The sequence below is a fragment of the Leptonychotes weddellii genome, chromosome 2 (assembly GCF_054177405.1).
Source record: "Leptonychotes weddellii isolate Sample4059 chromosome 2, ASM5417740v2, whole genome shotgun sequence".
Taxonomy (NCBI): Eukaryota; Metazoa; Chordata; class Mammalia; order Carnivora; family Phocidae; genus Leptonychotes; species Leptonychotes weddellii.
In genome coordinates, this window is record NC_138370.1 from 140,941,235 (window position 1) to 140,967,529 (window position 26,295).

Here is a 26,295-nt window from a genome sequence, read left to right on the forward strand (position 1 = left end):
CCAGGCACAATAGGGCTCAATATATACTTATTGGATGAATGAACAAGAACAAATGAATGAAACTTCTACCTCTACCACACCTACCTGCTCTCCAGCTGTACCTGACTGCTAACGGTTCCCAGACTAGGCTTTGCTCTCTGGCTTCTGCATTTTGCACATTCTATTCTGTGCTGGAAGACTGTTCCCCTCATTTTTCCTATGTATCATCCTTCAGGACTGAGCTCAAATATCAGTAGCTCTTGACAATCTTATTTGGCTTCCCTAAGTAGACTGAAAGTTTCCCTCTATGATCCCAGAGCGACTATTCCAGTTGTAAAAATTTCCTCAAAACCCAGTGGTGCAAATAACCACTTATTATGCTCCTGGATTCTATGGGTCTGGAATTTGAACTCGGTGTAGCAGGGATAGCTCGTCTCTCCTCAGCTGGACACTTGAAAGCTGCGCTGGGCTCATCTGGTGATTTATTTGTTCACTTGGCTGGTAGTTGTTGCTAGGAAGGGCCGAACATCTGGGGGTTGGAAGAGCAGGGCCCCCTTGGGCATCTCTCTCTGTACCTCTGTTGCTTCCCTACGTGGTGTATCAGCATTGCAACTTCAAGGTAGCTAGAATTTTGTATAAGGTGGCTCAGGGTTCCAAAGGTGCACACTGAGAGAGAGAGACAGAGAGAGGAATTGAGGAAGTTTGTATCCTTTATATGATCTGGTCTCAGAAGTCACTTAACATCATTTCTGCCATATTGTATTGGTCAGAACAGTCATGAGTCCACCTAGGTTAAAGAAGAGGGGAACTAGATTTCACCTCTTGATGGGGAGTGGAAGGTTCTGGAAGGTTCTAGAAAAGCATGTGGAACTGAAAACATTGCCAGGCCATTTTTGGAAAATCCAATCTGCTGGAGTGTCTTATACACACCTCTATTGTAATATTTACCATCTTAATATAATTAGTTTCTTGCACGCTACCCTTGTGACTAAAATGTGAACACCTTGAAGCTTTGACTGTGTTTTATTCACTTTAGTGTCCCTGGCACCTTTATAAATATATGATCAATAAATGGCTTAAACTAACCTCTCTGGGCCTCACTTGATTAAGAAAAAAGCATCAGGAGGGGTGAGAATTCTGACGTGGGTTGCCAAGGTCCTTGCCAACTATGACATTGAGAGGATAAGAGGATAACGGGTCTAGCTGGTATAGATAGTGGTGGGTGTTTGCTTTTTCACCTGTCAAGCTCTAGAGCTGTGCTGCCCTACAGAACTTTCTGGGATGACGGAAACTCATCTGCACTGAGCTCTATGTCACACGTGGCTGTTGAGCCCTTGAAATGTGGCTAGTGTGACTGGGGAACTGAGTTTTAAAATCTATTTAATTTCAATTCATTTTAGTTAATTCTAAATAGCACACGTGGCCAGTGGCTGCCTTATCGGACCCCTTAGGGGTAGAGGATCAGGGTTTGGCCATTTGGTCTTGACCGCAGGACCAATACCACTGGCCTTTCTTTCTTCATCAAAGAAACAAAAGCCACAAAGTTTTTTGTGTGTGTGTGTCCGTCTTTACCTCCTCCCTCCCACCAAAACGCCCCTTTAAGCTCCCAAGATAGCTCTTAGTTGCCGATTTCAGCAATTTTCCCCTACTCACATTCTTTGTGTCTACCGTCTTTCAACCAGCTGGTCATGACGTATAATGTCTTTTGTTCCCACTTTCTTTTTTCTACCTGGAAAAATACTTGCTCGTGTCTCGTCGTATCTGTGTCGCACACACTAATGTGATTATCTGTGGAGCAAGGTTGTCGATGCTACCACTTTCCTGCACTTGAACGCAACCCGCTTTAAACGTTCCCGATTGGTGGTTGTTGATTGTGCTCACGGAATCTGGCCTCTCCAGCCACCTCGTTTGATGCCAGTGGTCATTCTCTGTGTGCTTTCTTTTGGCCTGTCCTGTGTTTTTATTAATCTTGAGTCACTGGAATGTTCTGGCTTGTAATGTGGCTTTTGGGGAGTAGCGAGCATTGTCTCTTTCAGAGTAAAGAAAGGGAGGGGTGGTAATCTTCACTGACAAAAAAGTGTGTAGCTTTGCGACCCGTTTTTGAACATTTTGAGAGGAAAAACGAATAGGTTTTCTGCCCTAAGCCCAGAGGTATGGCCACACAGAGAGTTCGGGAAGCATGACTGGGGCTCTAGAATGTTTACATTTGCAAAACTTTATTTTCCCAAGAACAAGTGTGACATTGGAATCTGGAGTGACGGGGGGATTTAGGTTTTGCAGCAAAGGCACTTTAGGCTGCTCTGGAACGGAGAAGCAAGCCACAGACGGCCTGGAGACATCTGCAGGAAACATCGGGAAGGTCAAGACAGTGTACCTGCAACATTGTTGGACTTAACCCAGTCAATGGCAACTGTATGCATGGATGGAGGGGGAGGAGGGGGAGAGAAAGGTACATGTGCAGAAGACAGAATTTTATCTGTTTTTTTTTTTTTAAGATTTTATTTATTTATTTGACAGAGAGAGACACAGCGAGAGAGGGAACACAAGCAAGGGGAGTGGGAGAGGGGGAGTGGGAGAGGGAGAAGCAGACTTCCCGCCGAGCAGGGAGCCTGTTATGGGGCTCGATGTGGGGCTCGATCCCAGGACCCTGGGATCATGACCTGAGCGGGAGGCAGATGCTTAACAACTGAGCCACCCAGGCGCCCCAGAATTTTGTCTGTTTTATTCCCTCTTGTACCCAGCACTCACTCACTCACCAAATATTCAGTACATACTATAGGCCAGGAGCCACGTCAGTGAACAAAACACGTGGACTCCCGCCCTTGCAGAGCTGAAATTCTGGCATGGAGTGTGGGTGGGGGGAGAAAGACACAAATAAAAGGCAACAAAATACATACTTGTTACTTGTTAGTAGACTTGCTAGTGCTATGAAACAAGAAAGCATGGAGCAGAGTAAGGGCTATGGGAAGGCTGGGATTTAAATTGCAATTTTAAGTATAATGGTCAGATGAGGCTTCCCTGACGTACTATTTGAGCAAGGACCTGAATTGAGAGATTGGCCCCTAGAATGATGCCTGGCTCAGAAAATATCTGTTAGAGGAACAAACAAGTAAACTCTGTCGATGTTTCCACGCACTTGGTGTGTTCTTCAAGTGAGCTGGAGATGGAGTGTGGGAATCTGCTTCCCCTCAGGGAGATCTGGATACTTGATCATCTCTCCACGAAGAACATTCCATTCTCACTGCTAAGGATCTTCACACACCTCAACTCCTGGTTGTAAGCTGACAGTTTCATCCGATGTTCAACTGAGGTTGGGTGATGTGTTTCAAAGCCGGAGGAAAAACTGGCCTTATCGGATGTACTTAAATGTGCATTTAGACAGCACTATGATCTCCGACTGGGACTCTCTCAAGGTGTGTAAGGGCAAGTTCTGCAAAATGTGCACCTGTCCGTTCAACTGGACATTGCAGAGCGGGAGGTGACGGTCGGTGGGGGGGCGGTAGGGAAGGCTGTGGAGATTTGCCAAAGTGGGTTAGAAAAGCTGAGCTTCCCTGGCTTCACAGTTCTGCCTGGGGCCAGGCCTGTGGGAGAGTTTTAATAATGAACATTCTTCATGGTTCTAAAGTTATTTAATTTCATGGTGATTTTACAACTCCCATTTTCAGACTTGAGTCACAATGAAAGTAGATCATTTGTCTGAGGTTCTCCAGAGTGAAAACACTAAGGCCCATAAAACGTTTTGTGTTGCCAGAAGCCTAAGCTCTTGTGCTAAATACTAGATCCAAATGGACTGAGTTTAGAGGACTTCAAGTTGATCAAATAATTCATTCATTTATTTGAAAAGTATATTTGAGCCCTGTGTTGGAGCCTCTGAGACGGCTGCCAAAGATCCTTGCCTCCTGCTATTCATGTTTTGTGTGGTTCCCCGCTCCAAACACTGGGGCTGACCTGGGAAGCCAACAGAACATTGTGGAAATGACACGGTGTGACTTAGGAGGCCAGGACACAAAACACATGATAGCTTTCATCTCGCTTTCCCAGGGCAGTAGCCGTGAGGGAAGCCATCATGTCCCGAGCGGCCCCCTGGAGGGGTTCAAGTGGCAAGGAGCTAAGGCCTCTTGCCAACAACGGGTACCAACTTGGCCGCGGTGAGCGTGAGCCATTTTGGAAGTGGACCTCCACGCCCAGTCACGCCCTCAGAGGGCCACAGTCCGGGCTGACGTCTTTGCTGCAACTGCACAGAAAGGCTCCCCCATCCAGAACCACTCAGGTAAGCTGCTCCCAAAGTCCTTCCTCACAGAATCTCTGCAGTCGTAAATGTTGACTGTTGACCTGTTTTTACTCACAAGGCTTCTGATGCCAAATGTGTGTGGATTGTCCATCTCACGTTTTCTGCACACCAGGTGGGTGTTTGACAATTGGCTTCAGGTCTGACACTGATCCCTGGAGTTAGCATCAGGCCCCACAGCTGAGGGGCTCAGTCCCACAAGACTGTCCCCACTTCAGATGCCAGCCACAAGTCCGGGGCTCTCGTACTTCTGACCAATCAGCTTATAAATAGGGGTTCCCACCACCTCCTCCTCAGATTTAATAATATGCTAGAGTTGCTCACAAAACTCAGGAACACACTCTACTTACTACTGGTTTATAATAAAGAATACAACTCTGGAACAGCCAAATGGAAGGGATGCATAGACCAAGGTGTGGGGTGGCGGGTGCTATGTGGAGCTTCCTTCCTCTCTCTGGAGACATTACCCTCCTAGCACCTCCATGTGTGTAACAACCCGGAAGCTCTGAATCCCATTGTTTGGGGGATTTTATGGAGGTTTCATTATATAGGCGTGATTGATTAGATCATTGGCCATTGGTGATTGAACTCACCCTCCAGCCACTCTCCCCCTCCCCTCCCCACTGGTTGTCCTTGGGGTGTGGGTGGGAGGGGATGGGCCAACCTGCTAGTTATGCCTTGGTTTTTTTTGACCAGCCCCCATCCTGAAGCTATCTAGGGGTCCCCAGCCACCACTCATCTCATTATCATGTAAAAGACACTTACCACTCAGTAGATTCCAAGGGTTTTAAGAGTGATGTGTCAGAAACTGGGGTAAAGAACAAATATATGTTTCTCATTATACCACAATTGTTTTTTTGTTTTTTTGAGAGAGAGAGAGAGCTCGAAAGAGCAGGTGGGGAAGTGGAGAGAAAGAATCTTTTTTTTTTTTTTAAGATTGTATTTGTTTATTAGAGAGAGTGTGTACAAGCAGGGTAAACAGCAGAGGGAGAGTGAGAAGCAGACTCCCCGCTGAGCAGGGAGCCCAAAGCAGGGCTCGATCCCAGGACTCTGGGATCATGACCTGAGCCGAAGGCAGATGCCTAACCGACTGAGTCACCCTGGCACCCCAGGGAGAGAGAATCTTAAGCAGGCTCCTGCCCAGCACAGAGCCCGATGTGGGGCTCGATCCCACAATCCTGAGGTCATGACCTGAGCTGAAATCAACAGTCAGATGCTTAACCGACTGAGCCGCCCAGGTACCCTGATAACACAATTCTTTTTAAGCTACAACTCTGAGATAAGGTTTTTACTCAGTAATTGATAACTAATCTAGATATTGGTACTTGTAAGAATGATGCCATCATAACAAAATCCTGAGAATACCAGTGTGATTTTTGAATGGGATGGTGGGTGGAAGGACTTTGAGAAGAGTGTTAGTGAAAGCTCGAAGAATAACCAGGACCCCTGAAGTCACACTCCATTGACATGAGGTTGTTGTTTTACATTTTAAGAGAATTTTTTCCACCAAAACCCAGACAGCTGCTCCCTTCTCAATGACCTCCTTATTTGTATGGGAAAAGCTTTCTTAGGTAATTTCCAGAAGGGTTTCCAAAATGAAGGACTCCTAAGCACCAGGACTGGTACAAATACAAAAGTCACCTTCATCCTTCTCTTTAGTTTATTCATGTATTCCACAAATAACTATTGAGCATCTATTACATGCCAGGAGTGATTTTAGGCACTGGAGACATAATTGTGAACAAGACAGATAGAGGCTCTGCTCTCATGGAGCCTACATCCCATTGGGAGGAGATGGAGAATAAATAAGCTATTGGTCACAATGATTTCAGGGTCTGATGTAAATGCTCTGAAGAAACACAGTCTATAACAAGAGTAACTTTGATAAATGGTCCCCTTTGCTCTCTGATGACCTGTATATCTAGAAACTAAGACTTCTGCCCATATCCCACATTTTATCCGACAATGTCATAATTGCCCAAATCTGGAAGCAACCTAGATGTCCTTGGCTATAAATGAGAATTTTGACACAGCTCTCTGGGAATGGAACTCTTGAATTAGCTGCCTCTTTTTGAAGTGGCAACACACCCAAATGCAGATAGAAAAATTTGGCTCTAGGTCTTGAAAAGGGTGGATGGGCAGGCACCAGGGACAAGCTACCTAAATTTTACAAGTAGCCTATTGTGTTAAACCCCAAGGTTATTCCAAGGGTTATCTTATTTAAAAACATTAAAATGTATTGATTTTTTTTTAAAAGAAATTTATATTCTAGAGCAGCTTCAGGTTCACAGCAAAACTGAACAGAAGATAAAGCGATTTCCCATCTATTCCCTGCTCCCCCACCCCAACACACACACAGCCTCTCCCATTATCAGCATCCCCCACCAGAGGGGGACCTTTGTTACAATTGACCATAATCAACCAAAGCCTATCGTTGGGACAAGTTGACCATAACATGTATCTACCGTTATAGTTTCATACAGGGTATTACTGCCCTAAATCCTCTGTGTTCTGCCTATTCATCCTCCCACCCACCTCACCCTCACAACCCCTGGCAACCACTGATCTTTTTACTGTCTCCATAGTTTTGCCTTTTCCAGAATGTCAGATAGTTGGAATCATACAGTAATATGCAGCCTTTTCAGACTGGCTTCTTTCACTTAGGAATATTGAGGTTCCTCCCTACCTTTTCATGGCTTTACAGCTCTCTTCTTTTTAACACTGGATAACATTTATTGCCTAGATGTGCCACAGCTTATTTATTTATCATCTACTGAAGGACATCTTGGTTGCTTCCAAGTTTTAGCAATTATGAATAATGTTACTATCAACATCTGTGTGCAGGTTTTTGTATGGATACACGTTTTCAATTCTTTTGAGTAAATACCAAGGAGCACAATTGCTGGATTGTATGGTAAGAGCATGTTTAGCTTTGTAAGAAACTGCCAAACTGCTTTCCAAAGTGGTTGTACCATTGTGCATTCCCACTAGCAAAGCATGAGAGTTCCTGTTGCTCCGTGTCCTCTCCAACATTTGGTGTTGTCACTGTCCTGGATTTTGGCCAGAAACTGTAGTTATATCTCATTATTATTTTAATCACCTTAATTTAAAAAAGTTAATATAATTTATTTTTTAGTACACTTTAATTTTTAACCCACCCCCTACAGGTTTGAGTAACTATAATGGGGAAGTCACTCATATATAGCTTGATAGGAAGATAAAAGAAGTCCACAGAGCAAAATAGACATTTAAAAATTTAGCTGGATCCTGAATGCTGTGCATTAAGAAATAGTGGCTATTGTGTGGGTCATCCCACTTAAAAACAACAAAGAGAAACCTCTGTCACATACCAGGCAAGCCCTACACAGCGCATTCAGTTCATGCTGAGTGATGGCTGTGTCCTGGGATTAGTGCATGAAGCGGGCATGGAGCATTGCTTTTTTTGCTTGGAACTCTACATAAAAGAGAGTCCTGCTTCCCGCCTCCTGTCTCTCTAACTGCTGACAATCTCCAATGCATATGAATAAGTTAAAAAAAAAAAAAAAGGCAACATGCAGACAGTATGTATTGCAAGTTACCACCTGTGTGAAATGGGAGAAACCTTATGCAAAACTTTGTATTCATCACTAATATTACTGAATCCTACTTTGTAATAGGCATTTTGCTAAGTGCTCAGGATACAGAAGTAAACAAAACAGATGAAATTGCTACCCTCAGGGAGCTTTTACATTAGGGGTGTAAATAAAATTGGTTTATTTTAGACACAGCTATTTGAAGTATGGTGCCTAGTTTGTATGAACCAGGTAAAGGAAACTTCTTTAAATTGGGCATGCTGGGGGAAGAAGATTTTTTAGAATGAGGAGACAAAAGGTAGTGATACTACTTTTTTGAGTGTACAGGACTCAAGCTAAATGTATTAAGAAAGCAACTCAAGCTCTCTCTCTGTCTCTCTGGAGACCAACACAGGGCTTGATCTCAAGACTCTAAGATCAAGACCTGAGCTGAGATCAAAAGTTGGACACTTAACTGACTGAGCCACCCAGGAAACCCCACAACTCAAGCTCTCTTAACCAACAGCAAGGAGCAGGGTTGGGAGAGGGGAATTCCATGGATTTCTCCCAGATTTCAAGAAGTCGAACAGCTAATCTCAGGGACTGTGTGGTCCCCAGCCCTTGCATTAATGAAACTCACTCTCGACTCCCAGTTTCTGTGTCCCTTCATTTAAATCTTTCACAGAGAAATACCATTATTTGATCTTGCTTAGGAGCCAGGCTCCCCCATTCCTCATGAGACAGTGGGATGAGCCTCACTTATTTCCAGTCATGAAGAAGGGATAAGGTGGGGGTCTGTTGGATTCTACTTTTAAAGGCTTGAATCCTTTCACTCCCCATCCCCCTTTTATTTCACCAAAGCAGTCCAGAATGGCCTTTGTACCTGTCCACCTTCTTCCTGTTGTCATGGCAGAGCCTGAGGTGGTCCAGGGCAGTGCTGAGGCAGGGGCCTCCAGCACCTGCAAAGTTCTTAAGCTCTTTATCCCACTCCTGATATCTGCCTGTTTCACTGGCTACAAAGGACCAAGGGCTAATATGACATAGAACCAACAATACCAAAAAATGGTGCAGCCTTGGAAAGTGTGGAATAGTAAACTAACTTTTCCTGAATTTGGGGAACATTTTAAAGACATTGTAGAGCTTAGCAGTCAACAGCTAGGACACTGGAGCCAAATAGCAGTGGGTTCAAATTTCAGCTCTGCCAATGACCAGCGATACACACCTGGGTGGGTTTTATGATCACTATGTACTTCAGTTTCCTCAAGTGTAAGTTTGAGGGGGTAATAGCAGTGCTTGTCTTGTAGGGTCGTACAGCACACACTCACCCCTCAGACGCTGGAGCTGGGCTGGGGTGGCTTCACTCCTGGCCAGCCACGTGACCTTGGCAAGTCATTTCCTTGGTCTGTGCCTCAGGTGCCCTCCTATGCAATGGGGATAACTTATGTAAGAACCTATTTCAGAGGGCTTTGGGGAAGACGAAATGTTTCTGTTGCCCCACAGAAACTAGGGGAGAGACAAGGAGCTCATTTGTCTTATTATTGTATTATTTGTACATAATACAAAGAGCATTATGTATACATAATGGGTTGGATCTTGTCCCCTGAACAAGAGATGTTGAAGTCCTAACCCCCAATACCTCAGAATGTGACCTTATTTGGAAATAGGGTCACTGCAGATGTAATTAATGAAGATGAGGTCATGAGGGTGGGCCTTAATCCAGGATGACGGGTGTCCTTATAAAAAGGGCAAGTTTGGACATAGATATACAGGGGAAGAATGCATGTGAAGATGAAAGTGGAGACTGGGCTGATGCTCCTACAAGCTAAGGAGCACCAAGGATGGCCAGCAAACCCCAGAAACTAGGGGAGAGACAAGGAGCTGATTCTCTCTCAAAACATTTCGAAGAAACCAATGTTGCCACCACCTTGATCTTGGACTTCCAGCTTCCAGAAGTGTGAGAAAATAAAACCGTGTTGTGTAAGCCACCCAGCTTGTGGGACTTTGTTACAGCAACCCCAGCAAACTGATACAGTAAGTAAAGAAGCACTTGGAACAGAAAAAAGGGCATTATGGAGTTACTATGGGAACCAGAGGGGACTATCCTTCAGTGGTCAGTGAATGTCAATCATTATTTTTAGGACAAAAGACTCAGAGGCTCTAAGTGACAGATATCCCCATTGCAGATTCTCCCATAGAAAGAAGACTCCAGAAATAAAGAGATGACTCGGCCTCCTTTGAGGGTGGATGCTTGTTGTACTTTGAGGCGGTTCAGATGAGGCTGGGTCAAGGTCTGCCTGCAGCTCGGCTCACTGTTGAGTGAGAAACCCTCATTTCAGAGGTCACTGCCAAGGGCTGCAAGGAAGACAGAAGGAGCGGTAGCCCCTGGGCCTGGGGGAGGTGGTTGGAGGTGTGCACAAACCTAATGAGCATAGGGCAGGGACCGCTGCTGAGGAGACCAGAGTGTGAAACATCCAGTCCCCGAAAGGGTCACTGGCGTGCACCTTCACTTTTCCTGGGAAGGAGCTGGCTCGGGGAGCTCTTAATGCACTCCTGGCTGTGTCCAGGTTGGCCTAGACAGTGCCCCATTTTGATGACAAGTTTCAACTGCCGCTCTTTCCCCAGCACTGAAAAGTGACTCAAAATCCTGAAAGCTCTTTTGCCTTTACGAAAGAGCAATCTGCCTGACGTGTTCTATTTGTCCCCAGACAACACGCTGTGATTACGACCTGCTTCTCCCATCATCTCCTCTGAAAAAGAAGGACGGCTATACGAAAATTGTCGCTGGTGTTTTCAGCGCTGGGAAAAAAAAATATCCATTGGTTCTCAGCAGGCTTGATGATATCTTATGAAAAACCCAGTGGGTCATGTGCGGCCCCTCTGGGAGTAAAACGGGACAGCCTCCTCCATCAAATTCCCATTCGCACTGACCTGACTGTGTCCACTTCAGTTCACTGTTTAAGAATAATAATGATGCAATTATCATGTGTCCTTTTGGAGTTCCTCTGAGGAGGACAGAGGAAATTAAAAGTAGGTTGTTTTGAAAGAGGAAGCTCCTTTTGGTCAAATGTTATCAGCCCACTATATTCTATGTGCATAAAACACTTCTCCCGGGGGCTCTGGGTGAGCGTACATATCTGCCCTGAAGACTGCAAGGTCTAGAAAGGATGTGGGTTCGGGTCTGCTCTGTCCAATATGGTAGTCATTAGTTGCACGTGGCTATGGAGCACTTAAAATGTGGCTGGTCAGAACCAACATGTGCTCTAAGTCTAGGATACACACCAGATTTCAAAAGTTTAGTACAGAAAAAGAAGGTGAAAGATCGCGTTCGTAATTTTTTATTGATTACATGGGGAAATAATATTTTTAATATATGGGTTAAAAATTAAAGTATCATTAAAATTAATTTCACCTGTTTCTTTTTAACCTTTAAATTTTTTTTTAAGATTTTATTTATTATTTGACAGAGAGAGCACAAGCAGGGGGAGTGGCAGGCCGATGGAGAAGCAGACTCCCTGCTGAGCAGGGATCCCGATGGAGGACTCGATCCCAGAACCCTGGGATCATGACCTGAGCAGAAGGCAGACGCTTAACCAACTGAGCCACCCAGGTGCTCCACCTTTTAAAAATATTCAAATAACCACTTTAAAGTTACATCTCTGACTTAACAGCTGTGCACCGTTTTGGTCCAAATCATTTGTACAAGTGTTTCCTCTTAAAGGCTATTTGGGTATTTTTTATAATGTTTTCCTATTGAAAGTTTAGTGTGCCTTCTAAAAATTGATAACCAATACTTCATTCAGATATTTTTTCTCCTTGATTGCCTTTTATGGTTGATTCAGCTGACTTAGTGATTTGCCACCAAATGTTGAAATACATATTTGAGTCTCTTTGCTTCCGTAAGGCCTATTTCTTCATCCTTAAACCAGAGTGCTGGACATGATATAATCCCAAAGGCTCCTTCCGGGTTTAGGATATTAAGGTCTTATAAGGAGGAGGAAAATCTAGATTAACCTTGGAGGGTCTTGGCATTGGAAGCATGATAGTTTTCCTGAGTTAAAATCTGTTTCCTGATTCTATTCCTGAGACAGAGCCTCGAATCCCAGCCAGTGGAGAGACCAAGGCCTGGCAGGCAAAGAGAGGCAATGCTGCCTCCTTCTGGGCTGGAAGGGAGCTGCAGGTCGACCACGTGTGTCCCCATGCAGGCCACCCCCCACCCCCTGCAGTGCTGGTCACAGCCCAGAGTGAGGCCAATAGTCAGGGCGACAGACACAGTGTGTGTGGGGGGTCCCAACAACCCGTCCAGCGGCTTGCCGGTCTGCCCACACCCCTTGCCAAAGGTCTAACACTTGATGCAAATAGGAACTGACGGCTCGCTTCTGGTTACAGTGCTCGCTCCAGGGGTGTCTGTGGTCTGGCTGGTGAAGCTGCAAGGATGTGAACACAGGAGCTGCCCCCCCTCATGGCCACAGCCTCAGGGAGACAGCAGGCCTGGGAGGAGGTACCTGACAAGCCAGGAGAAACCAACGCTAGACGTTAGCCCAAACTAGGCTCCTGCCCTTTTCCACCCAGAGTCCTGACCCATACAGCTCATAAAGTGTTTCTTTAGGAGAAGATGAACTGACTTGTTGAGCAAATATAACAGATCCGTAATGTAAATGGAAGGGACACGTGCCTTTCTCTCTGTATGCAGTATATTTAAGAGAAAGGGAATCTGAGGGACACAGGGAGCCAGACTGGCACCAGACCGAAGTGTGAAAAGGCTCACAGGAGTTTGTCCATTTCTGTTACTCCCCATTACTAGACTCTCCCACCCTATGGCCCCACTGTCCTCCCAAATTTATCATTGCTGTGCTGCCTGTGACATCTTTTGACTTCTCACCTCATCTTCCCAACACACAACACACTGATGCACATTGTACACACACACACACACACACACACACCACTCTTTTGGTAGTAAGGAATACAAAGGAATATACTCACCTGTCTCACCTCAAGTAAGGCAGGTATTACTACATGGAAATAAGAAAAACCAGAATCTCGTGCTTGCTGTCAGGCCATTTGGGAATCGAAGGAAAGTCACATAACCTCTCGAGAGGAATAAGAACCATGGGGCAGCAGAGCACCACAGAACCCAGAATGGATTCTGGCACGAGGAAGGTCATTCAGCATTCACACTGTCCTTGAGACCAGTCACCCTGTTGCTGGCCCCACCTCCTGTCTTCTCCCTCCCAGAAGCTGGAATAACACATTCCAAGTGGTCAACTATTAGGGGGCGAATCTCTGGTTTATATCTCTCACACACTGTGAATAACTACTTCCCTCTCTCTTTGGCCTGTATTTTGACTTCTGTGTCCTCATAGCTTCTGCTATCTCAGGTTTCATAATTACTGCTTTCTCTTGACCTTCCGATATGTTTTTCCAATCCTGTTTGTCCTTTCTCTGTGTTGTTTCCTATCCTTCCCTCTTGCTACCAATCTCTTCCTGTGTGCATTTCATATTGCCGAGAAAGAGAATTTGATGCCTTAATCACCATCATCTCTGCGGGGAGACATTTCTCACCAGGCTTTCACAAAAGACTGCTGGTCAACCCTAAATTGACTACCTTTAGATTGGTTGTCCATCTCTGGTTCAATCAGTTGTGACTCCACGGGCAGGGTCATACAGCACAGAACATGGCCATTTATGCTAATGGACCAGTAGCTTAGTGAAATGAGGAACCTTGAGTATAACCCTTTATGAGGGATCAATGGGAGTGGTGAGTTCTAAGACTTCTCCTATCCCATATACACCTGTGGCCTGCCTCTCAGTCCTACCTACAGTGACATTTTCCTGTCTATTGCTCATCTTCTTGGTCCAAGATCACATTTTATAGGTTGCCACCTGCCTTCCTTGGACAGAGGACTAGTATGACTTTTCTCTATAACGGGGAGTCAAAGATGGGGCAGTGGGGAGCTGGTATGATTTTGCTTCTTCAGTCAAAAAGAACGTTGAGAAGAAGGAAGTGTTTCATGGGTCTGTGAAATGACACACCCATCTTGTGGATCATCAGTGGCAAGTGCAGTATGCTGGGACTCTTCCCAGAGGAAGAACTTTCTGGGGAATGAGGAGAAGAGGGGTGGGGTGAAGGTGTTTGGAAAGAAACCTCAGGCATCTTTCCAAACACTGTTCTTTCCCCTCAGGCATCTCTCCAAACACTGCTGGGATCCCGGGACAGTGCCAGTTAGGGGGCCACATGACCCAGTCAATCTTTTTATGTAGTGCAAACTGAGAGTTCCCCCCCATCTATTCAGCATCAATCTTCTATTCTCTTGAAATAGCCATCAGTGACTGTGTAAAGAAGACTCTTCTCAGAGCGTGGCTACTCTCTTCACACTTAAATGCCCTGGTTTCTATTGTTTCTAAGTGAAATTGCCCACTGGGAGGGGCAAGCTTTCCTGTTTTTTCCGGTAATTCTGGATCTGGAGGATCTGATTTGTGAAATCTGAGGAGAACTGAAATTGGGGAAAAATACTTTACATTTTCTTCCTGGAGATAGCATTCTCATGTTTCAGAAGTCTCAATCACTACACTCCTCTGCAGAGTTCCAGAGTCTGTCTCCTGCATGTTAATGATGACCCCTACTCTGCTGTTTAAACACCAGGCTCTGTTTTGTAGTCAAATCTGGGGTTCTGAGGGCATAACTTCTGTCTATGCACTAGCCACTGCTGTAGGAATGATAAGTTCACAACGATGGGGACAGATGTATTTGTTGAGGTAATCATGGAATGTATAGCCAATAAACTCAAGAATGTGTAATGGCTCAAACATGATAGATGTTTGTTTCTTCCTCACATAAAGTTCACAATGGGCATGCATGGCTCATGAGTAGATGCCTCGTCCAAGTAGAAATTTGAAGACCTAGATTTCTTCCTCTTGTGCCTGTGACATTTTCAATAGGCAGCTTGCAAGGTCTCGGGGAGCGTGGAGGATTGCTCGTGGGGGTTTCTATGGACCAGGCCAGGAAGGGTACTCACCACTTCCGCTCCCACCGCATTGGTTAATGCCCAGTCCCACAACCTCGCCTGACTGCAAGGGATGCTGGGACATGGGAGCTGAGGTTAGGGATGTGCCCAGTAAGAAGAGTCAGTGGACTTCGATGCACACACAGCAGTTTCTGCTACAATAAACAAATTCCTTGTTTTCAAGAAGCATTCATCTGGGATTTCAAGGAGGGAAAGATGCTTTGGAGTAAGACAACTTGAACCAATGGTCCAACTGACTTCCTTGGCTTTGAATACTGTTGACCAAGGGCATAACAATGGCTAATTTGGCTTCCACAGATTGTCTGTAGGGGAAGAACGTGTTGACGAGGAACCCCAGAACTCTAGTCCAGCATTCAGGGAGCACCATGAGGACAGGGACCAGGTAGCCACAACTTTAGCTCCTTGCCTGGCCCAAAGGATAAAAATAGCTAATATTTCCAGACCTCTTCCTAGATGCTACTGTAAGGATGTTACATGCATGGACAGAATAGAAGATTGAGACTCTACAGGAGAGGGAAAACAATCTTAGGTTTGTGCTAAAGAACTAAATAAAAAGGCTGACTGAGTCTGTCCCCAGTCACACAGCTAGTGAATGGTTCATGCCCAGGTGGTGGGACTCTGGAGCTGGTGTTAATCTTTTGCTGTATTTCCTTGTTAAATGAATGGATCAGTGGTTGGGTTTTTTTGTTTTTTGTTTTTTTGAATGAATCAGTTATTAAAAAAACACTGACATTGTGCTTTATGCATTTATCTTACGAATTTAGTTAGGGTGAAGCCTGGTCTCCCAAACGGATTTGTCCTGTACACACTGATAACACTGAGTTGCTGGATGTGCAAAGTGGATACACTGACTGTCTCCTGGCAACAGGAAAGCTTTCCCCTCCCAGTGGGCAAGAGCTTCCCTCAAGTATCTCCTTCTCTGGTCTACTCCACCATCCAAGCTTTGGTTCCTTTAAGACTTTCTCCCTAAAATACAAAACCACAATGAGATACCACCTCACATGTGTCAGAATGGCTAAAATTAACAAGTCAGGAAATGACAGATGTTGGTGAGGATGCGGAGAAAGGGGAACCCTCCTACACTGTTGGTGGGAATACAAGCTGGTGCAGCCACTCTGGAAAACAGTATGGAGGTTCCTCAAGAAGTTGAAAATAGAGCTACCCTACAACACAGCAATTGCCCTTCTAGGGATTTACCCCAAAAATACAAAGGTAGTGATCTGAAGGGGCAACTTTTATAGCAGCAATGCCCACAATAGCCAAACTATGGAAAGAGCCCAGATGTCCGTTGACAGATGAATGGATAAAGTGGAGGTGGTATATATATACAATGGAATATTACTCAGCCATCAGAAAATGAAATCTTGCCATTTGCAACAATGTGGATAGAACTTAAGTGTATTATGCTAAGCAAAATAAGTCAATCAGGGAAAGACAATTATCATATGATTTCACTCATATGTGGAATTTAAGAAACAAAACAGGAGCATAGGGGAAGGGAGAGGAAAAATAAAACAAGACAAAATCAGAGAGGGAGACAAACCATAAGAGACTCTTAATCATAGGAAGCAAACTGAGGGTTGCTGGAGGGGAGGTGGGTAGGGGGATGGGATAACTGGGTGATGGACATTAAGGAGGGCATGTGATATAATGAGCACTGAGTATTATATGAGACTGAGGAATCACTGACCTCTACCTCTGAAACTAATAATACATTATATGTTAATTAATTGAATTTAAATAAAATAAGAAAAAAAAAGACCTTCTCCCTACTTCCTTAATAAAAAGCCTGTTTTGAAACTCAAAGCTCAGCAATGAGTTATTTATTATAGGTCAAATCTGCCTTCCCATTCCTTGGCCCTAGCCAAAGAATTAAAAAAAAAAACCACCTCTGGATTATTAAGAATAATTGATACTTCAAAAAATTATACTGTCATTCTGTGACTTGAAGAAAAAATTCAATTGTCTTTGCTTTTAAAGGGAAGCATGAAAAGCCAACTATAAGATTATTTTCTATTTGTTAGCAAGCTCTGACTGTGTTCGGCATGAAGGCAGATTTTGGAAATATAAATATGGCACTGATGTAGGCTCGGCAGAGAGGGGCAGATGAGTCACCATACACGTTAAGTGCTGAAGCAGATGTAGGAGGGGCCTAGGGGACAGAGCGACTAATTCTATCTGAAAGAATGGTAATTTGCCCAAGGCAAATGATAAAAACCAGAACCATGTTAAATAATACTGTTATTAGGTATCTTTTTTGCTTCTTGAACTTAATGTGTATGCCCCCAATATTTCACTGTTAAATATTTGTTAAGATGTTTCCTTTCTGGGGCGCCTGGGTGGCTTAGTCCCTTAAGTGACTGCCTTCGGCTCAGGTCATGATCCCAGGGTCCTGGGATCAAGCCCTGCATCGGGCTCCCTGCTCAGGGGGGAACCTGCTTCTCTCTCTCCCTCTCAAATAAATAAATAAAATCTTAAAAAAAAAAAAAAAAGATGTTTCCTTTCTCCCGCATTCTGAGAGTATTGTTGCAGTCTGTCCTTGGCTTGTTTTTGAAGGAGAGAAATTGAATGGAGACTAGAGAATGCAGATGAGAGGTTTAGTGTCTGATGGCAAGAGGCAGCAAAAAGGAGGCTGTTTCCTTCAACCAGCCTATGCAGTGTGGAGGACCAGAACCACAGTTGAGGCAGGCGGGGGCTGGGCAGGGCTGGGGCTGGGAGACATTTCTGAACCGCAGGGCTTGATGAGGGAGTTTGAGGTATGGCGGATGTCTTCACAGCTTCTACCTTGAGAGACTGACTTCATTAAGTGTGCTTGAGAAGACAGGAGGTGACATGAATTGGAGGAGGAAGATGGTAGGTTCTAAGGTGACATGGTAAATAGATAGTTGGAAATACAAATCTAGACTCAAGATTGGTCAGAGAGCTGTGAGCAGCATCAGTGTGTGTGTTGTGTGTGGTAGGCAGTGAAAGTCATGGGACTGGGTGAAGTTCCCTGGGTAAGTGGGCAAAGCAGGAGGGAAAAATGAGCCCCAACTAACAGTGGAGGTAGAGAAGGGGAAGCCAGGCAATGAAAGCAGCAGGGTGCTTGTCAAGTCTGATAAAGTCTAGGAGCTTGCAAGAATAGCTCGCATTTTTTGAATGCCTACTATATGCCTGGTATTATGCCAAATACTTTTTCATGCATTATATGATTTGATTCTCACAACAATGAAATTGTTATAAAGTTGGTATTATGCCCATTTTACAGGTAAGGCATAGAGAGGCTTAGAGAGAGTAATAACTCACCAAAGGTCACACCATTAGCCTGTGGCAGACCTAGGATTTCACCCAGAATGGTTATACTTCAGAATCTTTGTTCTCACTCAACACCAGCTTGCTGTCCTACCATCTTGGAAACCAAGTGAGGACAGAGTTCAAGAAATAAGGGGGTGGGTGCTGAAGGCATTGGCGGGAGAATGTATTTGCCTGTCCAATTCTGTCTTGTCTGGGTTAATATCAACAAGAGTGTGCAGACCCCTGGCTTAGGCCAGTTGAGTAAAAAGATAACGACCCCTAATGTGAAGAAGATCCCACGAGATCCCATGAGACCCTGTAGTTTAGGAAGGAACCTGAGAGCAATTCAATCCCTGAAAAATCCAGGCACAAAAGAGACTGGAGGCAGGTGGGAGGTGACATAAAGTAGAGCCTCTGACAGGTGAACACCTGTGACCTGATGATTTCTAGATTCCACTCTTTAGATGTGTCACAAGGGCAGCCAAGTCTTCCAATGGCTCCGAATCCAGATTCCTTGTGTCATTCATTTCCCAGTTCAGAAAAACCATGGAGCATATCCCACTCTCAACACAAAAATACTAAAATGTGTGAAACATCTACTCTGTTAGTGCTCTGAAAGCTCAATTTTCTGAAACGATTCTTCATCTCTAGGCCAATAATAACTCTTAATGGTTATCAAGTCTTTACTAGGGACTGATTAAAGTGCTTTATATACACTATCATTTTTAGGACACATCAATCCTGACAGATAGGCGTGACTTTAAAGCCCATTTTACGAATGAAGTCAGTCTCTAGGACCTGCACTCTTAATCCCTGCATCCCTAGGACGAAGGATATTGATAGGCAGCTGGGCATTCTGCAAAGCCAAGGAATCTTCCTGTGTTTCTCACAGAATGAGTTAATGTTGATTTGGTGCAACGATTTGCCATAACGATTGTAATCTACATGCATCAGAAGACTGAGTTTTGTTTTCAGCTCTTTCATGAACTTTCTACGTGGGCACTTTGGGGACTTCTTTGAGTCTTAATGTTCTTAATGTTTTGATTTAAAAACCATTATTGGAAAACATACCTCATATACAAGAGTGTATAAAACATATCTGTACAATGTGAAGAATAATAATACAACATCTGGATGTCTACCACCTGGGCCAGGAAATAATATGTTCTTAAACCCCAGAAGCTTCCGGTGTGGTTTTCCCGACTGAATTTCCCTCGCTTCCTCCGGAGGTGACCATTGTCTGAATTCTCTGTTAATTAAGCCTTTTCTTTTCTTTTCTTTTTCTTTCTTTCTTTCTTTTCTTTCTTTCTTTCTTTCTTTCTTTCTTTCTTTCTTTCTTTCTTTCTTTCTTTCTCTCTCTCTCTTTCTTTCTTTCTTTCTTTCTCTCTCTCTCTCTCTCCCTCCCTCCCTCTCTTCTTCTTTCTTCTTTTGCCTTTGTTTCTCCTTGTAGCTTTATCACCTATGATTGTGTCTCTAAACAAGGTATAATTTAGTTTTAAATGTTTTTAAGCTTAGGTTAAATGGAACCATACTCTTGTTCTTGCTTGCTTCTCTCCCACCATTATGTTCTTGAGATTCATTCATTTTTGCTTGTGCTGCGACTCATTGCCTTTCACTGCCCTACCCTGTGCCGCATTTGAGAGGTACTATCATTCATTTATCCATTCTTCCAACAACACACATTTGGGTTGTTTCTGGGTCTTGCTTTCACTGACAACGGTGCTTTCAACATTCTGGTACAGAGTTCCTGTGCCTAGGTACGTGAGTTTCTCTCAGAGTAGAATGGCTGGATGTAACTGCTTTCAGCCTGTAACCTTTGTGGTTTTCCTTCTCCAGGGACGTTAGGAAAACTGATGGATTGAGGCAGGAACATTAAGTAGTCTAAACTTGCCTGCTCTGGCATCAGACTGTCCGGGTTCAAATTCTGCTGCTGTCCCTGTTTGGCCGTGTGATCTCGGGCACCTCTCTGAGCCAAAGTTTCCACGTTTGCAAAATCTGGTTAAATGACAGAGCTGAATTCACAAGGTTGTTTTGGGGATTATATGAGTTAGTTCTTGTTAAGGAAATGATTAACCCAGTGCTCCAAGACAAGAAAAGTTGGGGAAACATCACTCTTTGTATCTCCAGGCGAAGAGACCTTCGGGCAACCCTGCTGGAGTCTTTCCTCAATCTCTTCTTCCTTCTCCCCAGGGGGAAGAGGAGTGACTTCTCCAATATGGAGTCTGGGAGAAGAAATGAGCCCAGTGCCTCAGTCACTCTCATCTGAAACAAGCCAGGCCACAGAGGGATATGTTGTGGTCTATCTCTGCGTATGGTAGGTTAAGGGGAACTAGCTCTGTGCTCAGGGGAGGGGTCTGTGGTTTTAGGAGTGCTGTCTGTAATTGGTGATCCAGTCCAATTCAGGGATCAACATCTATGCTTGCTGACTTGTATATGATCTAAAGCCTTGTCCTATGGTCACTTCATCAGTGCTAGGCCTGCATTCTGGTCTCTAGCTCTCATCCCCTGTGTCCCACTGCTCAGATAGTCCCAAGCTCTGGAGCAGGAAGGGGGAAGCTTTCATAGACTCCCAAGATTTCAATGCTGAGTGCTCCTTACACATGAACTATGACAATGCAAAATGCTGTGTGAGCCTCTAAGTTTAAGATGCAGGGCATGCTCCCTTGTGTGCAGGACTGGAGCTGAGCTCTTCGGGTGGGTTCTAAGACCCAAGTTCCATTTGGAAATGATCGAAAATACCAAATAATCTTCTTAGTTCATTTCATAATGTGAATGAAATAGTGTTGCCCACTGACAGGCAGCTGATGTGAGGATTAAGGCTTCCCCAGCTATCAGTACATCTAGCTTTCGGAAAGGGATACATCCTGGCAGGCTGATGCCTTCCTGATTTGGCAGTCAGCTGTAGCTCTCCAGTCCCCAACTCACAGAAGGCAGTGTGGCACTGAGGATCACACAGGGATCAAGCTGATATGTGTGTGGGTATATATATGTATATTACATATACGAAGGGAAACAAATTGAAGATGAATGTTGACATTTTGAATGTTGGTCGCTATTGAAAAGTATTATTGTTTTGAATCTTTTACAAATAGTAGAGCTCCCTAGAGTTGCATGATTCAACAGAGAAAGGGTGGGGTGCGGAAAGAGATGGATGAAGCACAGAGCAAGATAGAAAGAGATGGGGAGAGCAGGGTAGTGAGTCCTCAAGCCTCCAAATGCTCTGGTCCTGCCTTTACCTCCTGTTACATACAATTTCCCTACTGCATCTATCAGATGAATGAGTTATTTTCAAAGAGACCAAAAACATTTTTGGGTGGAAACACAGATGGAGGTCTGGGTTCTTAAGCGCTGCATAAGCTACAAGCACTCCTGCTCCCACCGCCTTCCCCGGGCCTCTCTCCAGCATGTTCCTCCAGCATCTGGCGGTGGAAGGTCATGCCGGTTCCACCAGGAAGAGCAGCTGCAGACTAACAACTGCAAACAGCCGGTGTGCGGGCAGAGGCTATCGTCCTTCTTGCTTGCCTCGGGGCCAGGGACTGCGGGTCTCGTGCTGGTGTTTTCCATCACTGTTATTTCAAAGAGCAACACAGTATCAGGAGAGCAGGATCGCGCCCCAGGAAAAGCTGTGTTTCAGATCTGCTACCAACTGGTTGGTGATGGTGAGGTTCTTTCCAGTTCTTTCCATCACTGGGGCCTCTCTGGCTCGCCTGCCCGAGTTCTGGCTCCAATAACTGGTTCCTTGCCATGTCCTCCTCCCTTGGGGACTGGAGTGTGATTGGGACCCATGGCCGGGCTGTGATGTGCTGCCAGGCTTGGCTGTGCAGCCGGTGTGAGTATCCGTGGGCTGCACACCCCATCCATCTTGGCCCCATCGCCTGCCTGCTGGGCCTCCGCCTCTGGGAGATACCAAGGACAGAACCCCACAGGGAGTGTGGCTGGGTTGGATCATAAGCAGGTCATATAAGTAAGGCTGCCAAAGAGGCTAAAATACTAAAATATTTCCAGAGCTACTATCCCAGGTCCCTCAATGTCCCTTCACTGTCCCCTGCTGCCCCCCAGCTGCCTGGACCCCTCCCTTAGGACTCCCGTGATCCAGGAACAAAGGGCTAGAGCCTGTATAGTCCAGGCCTCTAAGACCTCGCTCCGCTTCCTGGCACGGACGGTTCTGACTGCTCATGCCCGTGTGCAGGGCAGGAAAGCCTGGGGCGCTGAGACTGGCTACAGGTCAGGGAGGTGCCCAGATAGAGACGGGGGGCTGGCACTGCCCAGCTCCGCAGTGGACAGCTGGGAGCAAGCAGACATGGTCACCGATACTCCGCCAGGCAGCATGCCTCCCTCAGGTCCTCATGAATCTCTTTCTTAGCCCTGGACGACACTCACTGTCACTCACTGGGGAGACGGCCTGCTCCTTGGGAACCAGTCACCTCTGCAACCTGGAGTGAGAACTCCCTTTTTAAAAAATTTTTTAAATTTTAATTTTTAAGATTTTATTTATTTATTTGTCAGAGAGAGAGCCCAAGAGGGGGAGCGGCAGGCAGAGGGAGAGGGAAAAGCAGGCTTCCCGCTGAGCAGGGAGCCCGATGCGGGGCTCAATCCCAGGACCCTGGGATCATGACCTGAGCCGAAGGTAGCCGCCCAACCAACTGAGCCAGCCAGGTGCCCCTTGGAGTGACAACTCCTTTTGTTCATTTCCCATTGTTGCTGTCACAAATGATCACAGATTTAAGCTTAAAAATAACACATACGTGTTCCCTCACAGTGCTGGAGGTCAGGAATCTAAAATCAAGGTGTCAGTGGTGTCATGTTGCTCTGGAAGCTTCAGGGAAGAACGCTGCCCTGCCCTTTTCTGCATTCCTTGGCTCATGACCCCTTTTCCACATCTTGCTAACCTCTGGCTTCCACCATCACATCCTTACTCCTCACTCTCACCCTCCTGCTTCCTTATCATAAGGATCCCTGCCATGACATGAGGTCCACCTGAATAATCCAGGGTCATCTCAAGAGCCTTAGTTTAACCACACCTGCAAGCTCTCTTTTCCCAGGTTCTCAGGTTCCAGGGATTAGGACATGGACACCTTTGAGGGGTCATCAGTCTGCCCAGAACACTCACCGAGCTGCATACAGGGTTCCCCAGGAGAGCCAGATGACAGTGACCCCCGTGTGCGGTGGATTCGTGTGAGCCTCATGTGCACCTGCCAGCTATAGGAGGGGAGACCAGAGTATGAATCAAAATTCATAGAGCGGTCTGACAAATAGATTCAGAAAGTGGCTCACAGGCAAAGTTACTCATGTGAAAGTATGAGAATAACACATTTTTGTTTTGTTTTTTAAGTAGGCTCCCGGCCCAGCGTGGAGCCCAACACGGGGCCTGAACTCATGCCCCTGGGATCAAGACTGAGCTGAGACCAAGAGTCAGATGCTCAACCGACTGAGCCACCCAGGTGCCCCAAGACTGACGCATTGTAACTGTGCATTAAATATTTTTGTCAAATGTAATAATAATTATGTGGAATTGGTGCACTCCTGGGAAATAGCAGCGTATTTGTGGAGTATGGTTTGCGCATGACAAAAGCTCCTTTTGCCTGAGAGTTTCCTTCCATCAGTGTGCTGGGGCTGCCATAATGAAATACCACAGGCTGGGGGCTTAACACTATTTATTCTCTTATACTTCTGGAGGCTGGATGTCCAAGATCAACTTGTCAACAAGGTTGGTTTCTTCTCGTAACGCCCTCCCTCTTTGGCTTGCAGATGGCTGTCTTCTCTCTGTCTTCACATGGCATGGTAGTCCCCCTGTCCCTACACCTCTGGAGTCTCTTCCTCTTCTTATAAGGACACCGGTCATGTTGGATTAGGGCCCCACACTAATGGCATCATTTTAACTTAATCATCCTCTTTTAAGTGCTGATTTCTAAACTTGTTACATTCTGGAGTACTAAGTGTGTTGGGACTTCAACATGTGAATTTAGGGGGGTGCACAATTTAGCCCACAAAACCCCCTCTGCCCAGATTCCTACCATTGATCCCTCTTAATGGTCTTTTTCAGGAGATTCATGTTTTAACTGGGTTCAGACATTAGGTAAACCTAGGGAAGGTTGTCATATGAGGAACAAGGATTTATTAATCTGATTCATGAATACAGTACATATTTCCACTAAAGAAACCAGAATGCACTGAAACACTTGTCGTAGTGAAATTAAAAGTATCTTTAAAAAATCTTAACTGATTTTCAAAAAATATCAGTTATGGGCCTTGCTTTGCACGTGGTCTGATTTAATTCTCATAACTCCTTGAGACGGGTCTCTTGTACAAACAAAGGAACTGAAGCTCAAGAGATTATGGGACCCATCGAAAGCCCAACTACTGGGAAACCATGTCTCTGTCAAATTTTGGAGCCTGCATTCTCGATCATTCATGAAGTGGTGCTGTACTTGTAATTTGGAGTGTTTTTACTTTCCATCTCCTCACCCGATTCTGCCAACAACTCGGAGGCCTAAGTATTAATATACCCTCGTTACAGATGAAGAAACTGAGGTACAGCTACAGCTTATTAAGCATTCTGTCCACGGTCGTTCACAGGAAACAGGCCGTGAAAATTGGACACGAAGCCAAACTTATAACTCCCAAACTCTAATCACTGCTTCCAGAATTCTGCTAGCTCCTGAAGGGGTTGTTGCCAGGTCAATCACCATAATATTCCAGATACAGGCATGTCAATAAGAGGATACACTGGTTAACAGAAGTCGGAGACCAGATCCCTCAGTCAAGAGACAGATGGAGAACTCCAGAATGGATCTAAAGCTCTATGCCCTTCCTGTTCAAAGTGTGGGTCACAGATCAGCAGCACCAGTAACACCTAGGAGCTCGTGGGAATTGCCCAAGGTCATGACCCACCCTAGACCCATTGAATCAGAATCTGCTTTTTAACAAGATCCCCAGGTAAGCCGTGTGTACATGAAAAGTACACACACACACACACACACACACACACACACATTTCTACCCCATATCATAGAACAAGCCATGGTCATTTAAACTTCTCTTCTAAAGGCAGGTACCCGGCATCAGGGTGCTGGTGTCCGAGGTTGTGGGTTGTTTTTTTGTTTTGTTTTGTTGTGAATAAACTTTATTTTTCAGAGCAGTTTCAGGTTCACAGCAAAATTGAGAGAAAGGTGAAGACACTTCACATATACTCCCTGCCCCCACACATGCACGGCCTGCCATCTTCCACATCCACACCAGACGGTACCTCTGCTCCCACTGATGAGCCCATGTTGACTCATCAGAATCCAGAGTCCAGAGTCTACATTAGCGTTCGTTCGCTCTCGGTGTTGGACGTTCTGTGGGTCTGGACAAGTGAATGATTCCTTGTATTCACCGGTCTCCTGAACTCCAAAATCCTACTCAACAGTTTAGTTGATTCCTACATTTTTGTGTCTGGTGAGCATCTCAAACGTCACATGGCCGACATGGCATGCCACCACCCAAGGACGATCCCCCAGAGGCTTCCCGTCTCCTCAGTGCGACTCCACTGGGTCGTGCCAGTTGTGGAGAGGTTGCATGCCCCTCCCCCTCAGAGCCCACATTGGTCCACCAGAAAATCTCCTCTGCTTTGCCCTCAACTATATCAGAAATTGGAAGACTTCTTCCTGTTGTCTTCCTTTAGCTGTTGTTAAGATTGAACCGTGAAACCTCAGCTTTGTTTAGGCCAGGGAAGCTGGATAAATGGTTCTCAAATTCCTTATGGTTTAGCATCACTCAGGACATTTGTTAAAAGCACATATCACCAAAGTCCCATTTCTAGAGATTCTGACTTGATTGCTCTGAGGTTGGGCCCAGGAACCCACATTTTAGGGAGGACCACACGCCCGTTCTTCCGCCCCCACCTCCAGTGGATTTTTTTTTTTTTTTTGATGTAGTGTTCCATAATGTGCATAACACCCAGTGCTCCATGCAGAACGTGCCCTCTTTAATACCCATCACCGGGCTAACCCATCCTCCCACCCTTCTCCCCTCTAGAACCCTGTTTGTTTTTCAGAGTCCATCGTCTCTCATGGTTCGTCTTCCAGTGGATTTTTTGATGATGGTTGTTCATGGGTCATGTTTTGAGAATTGCATTTTTAAAAATGCTATTTTGTGACTGTGGCTGGGGATTATGAGTACAAACTTCAGAAGCGGAAAG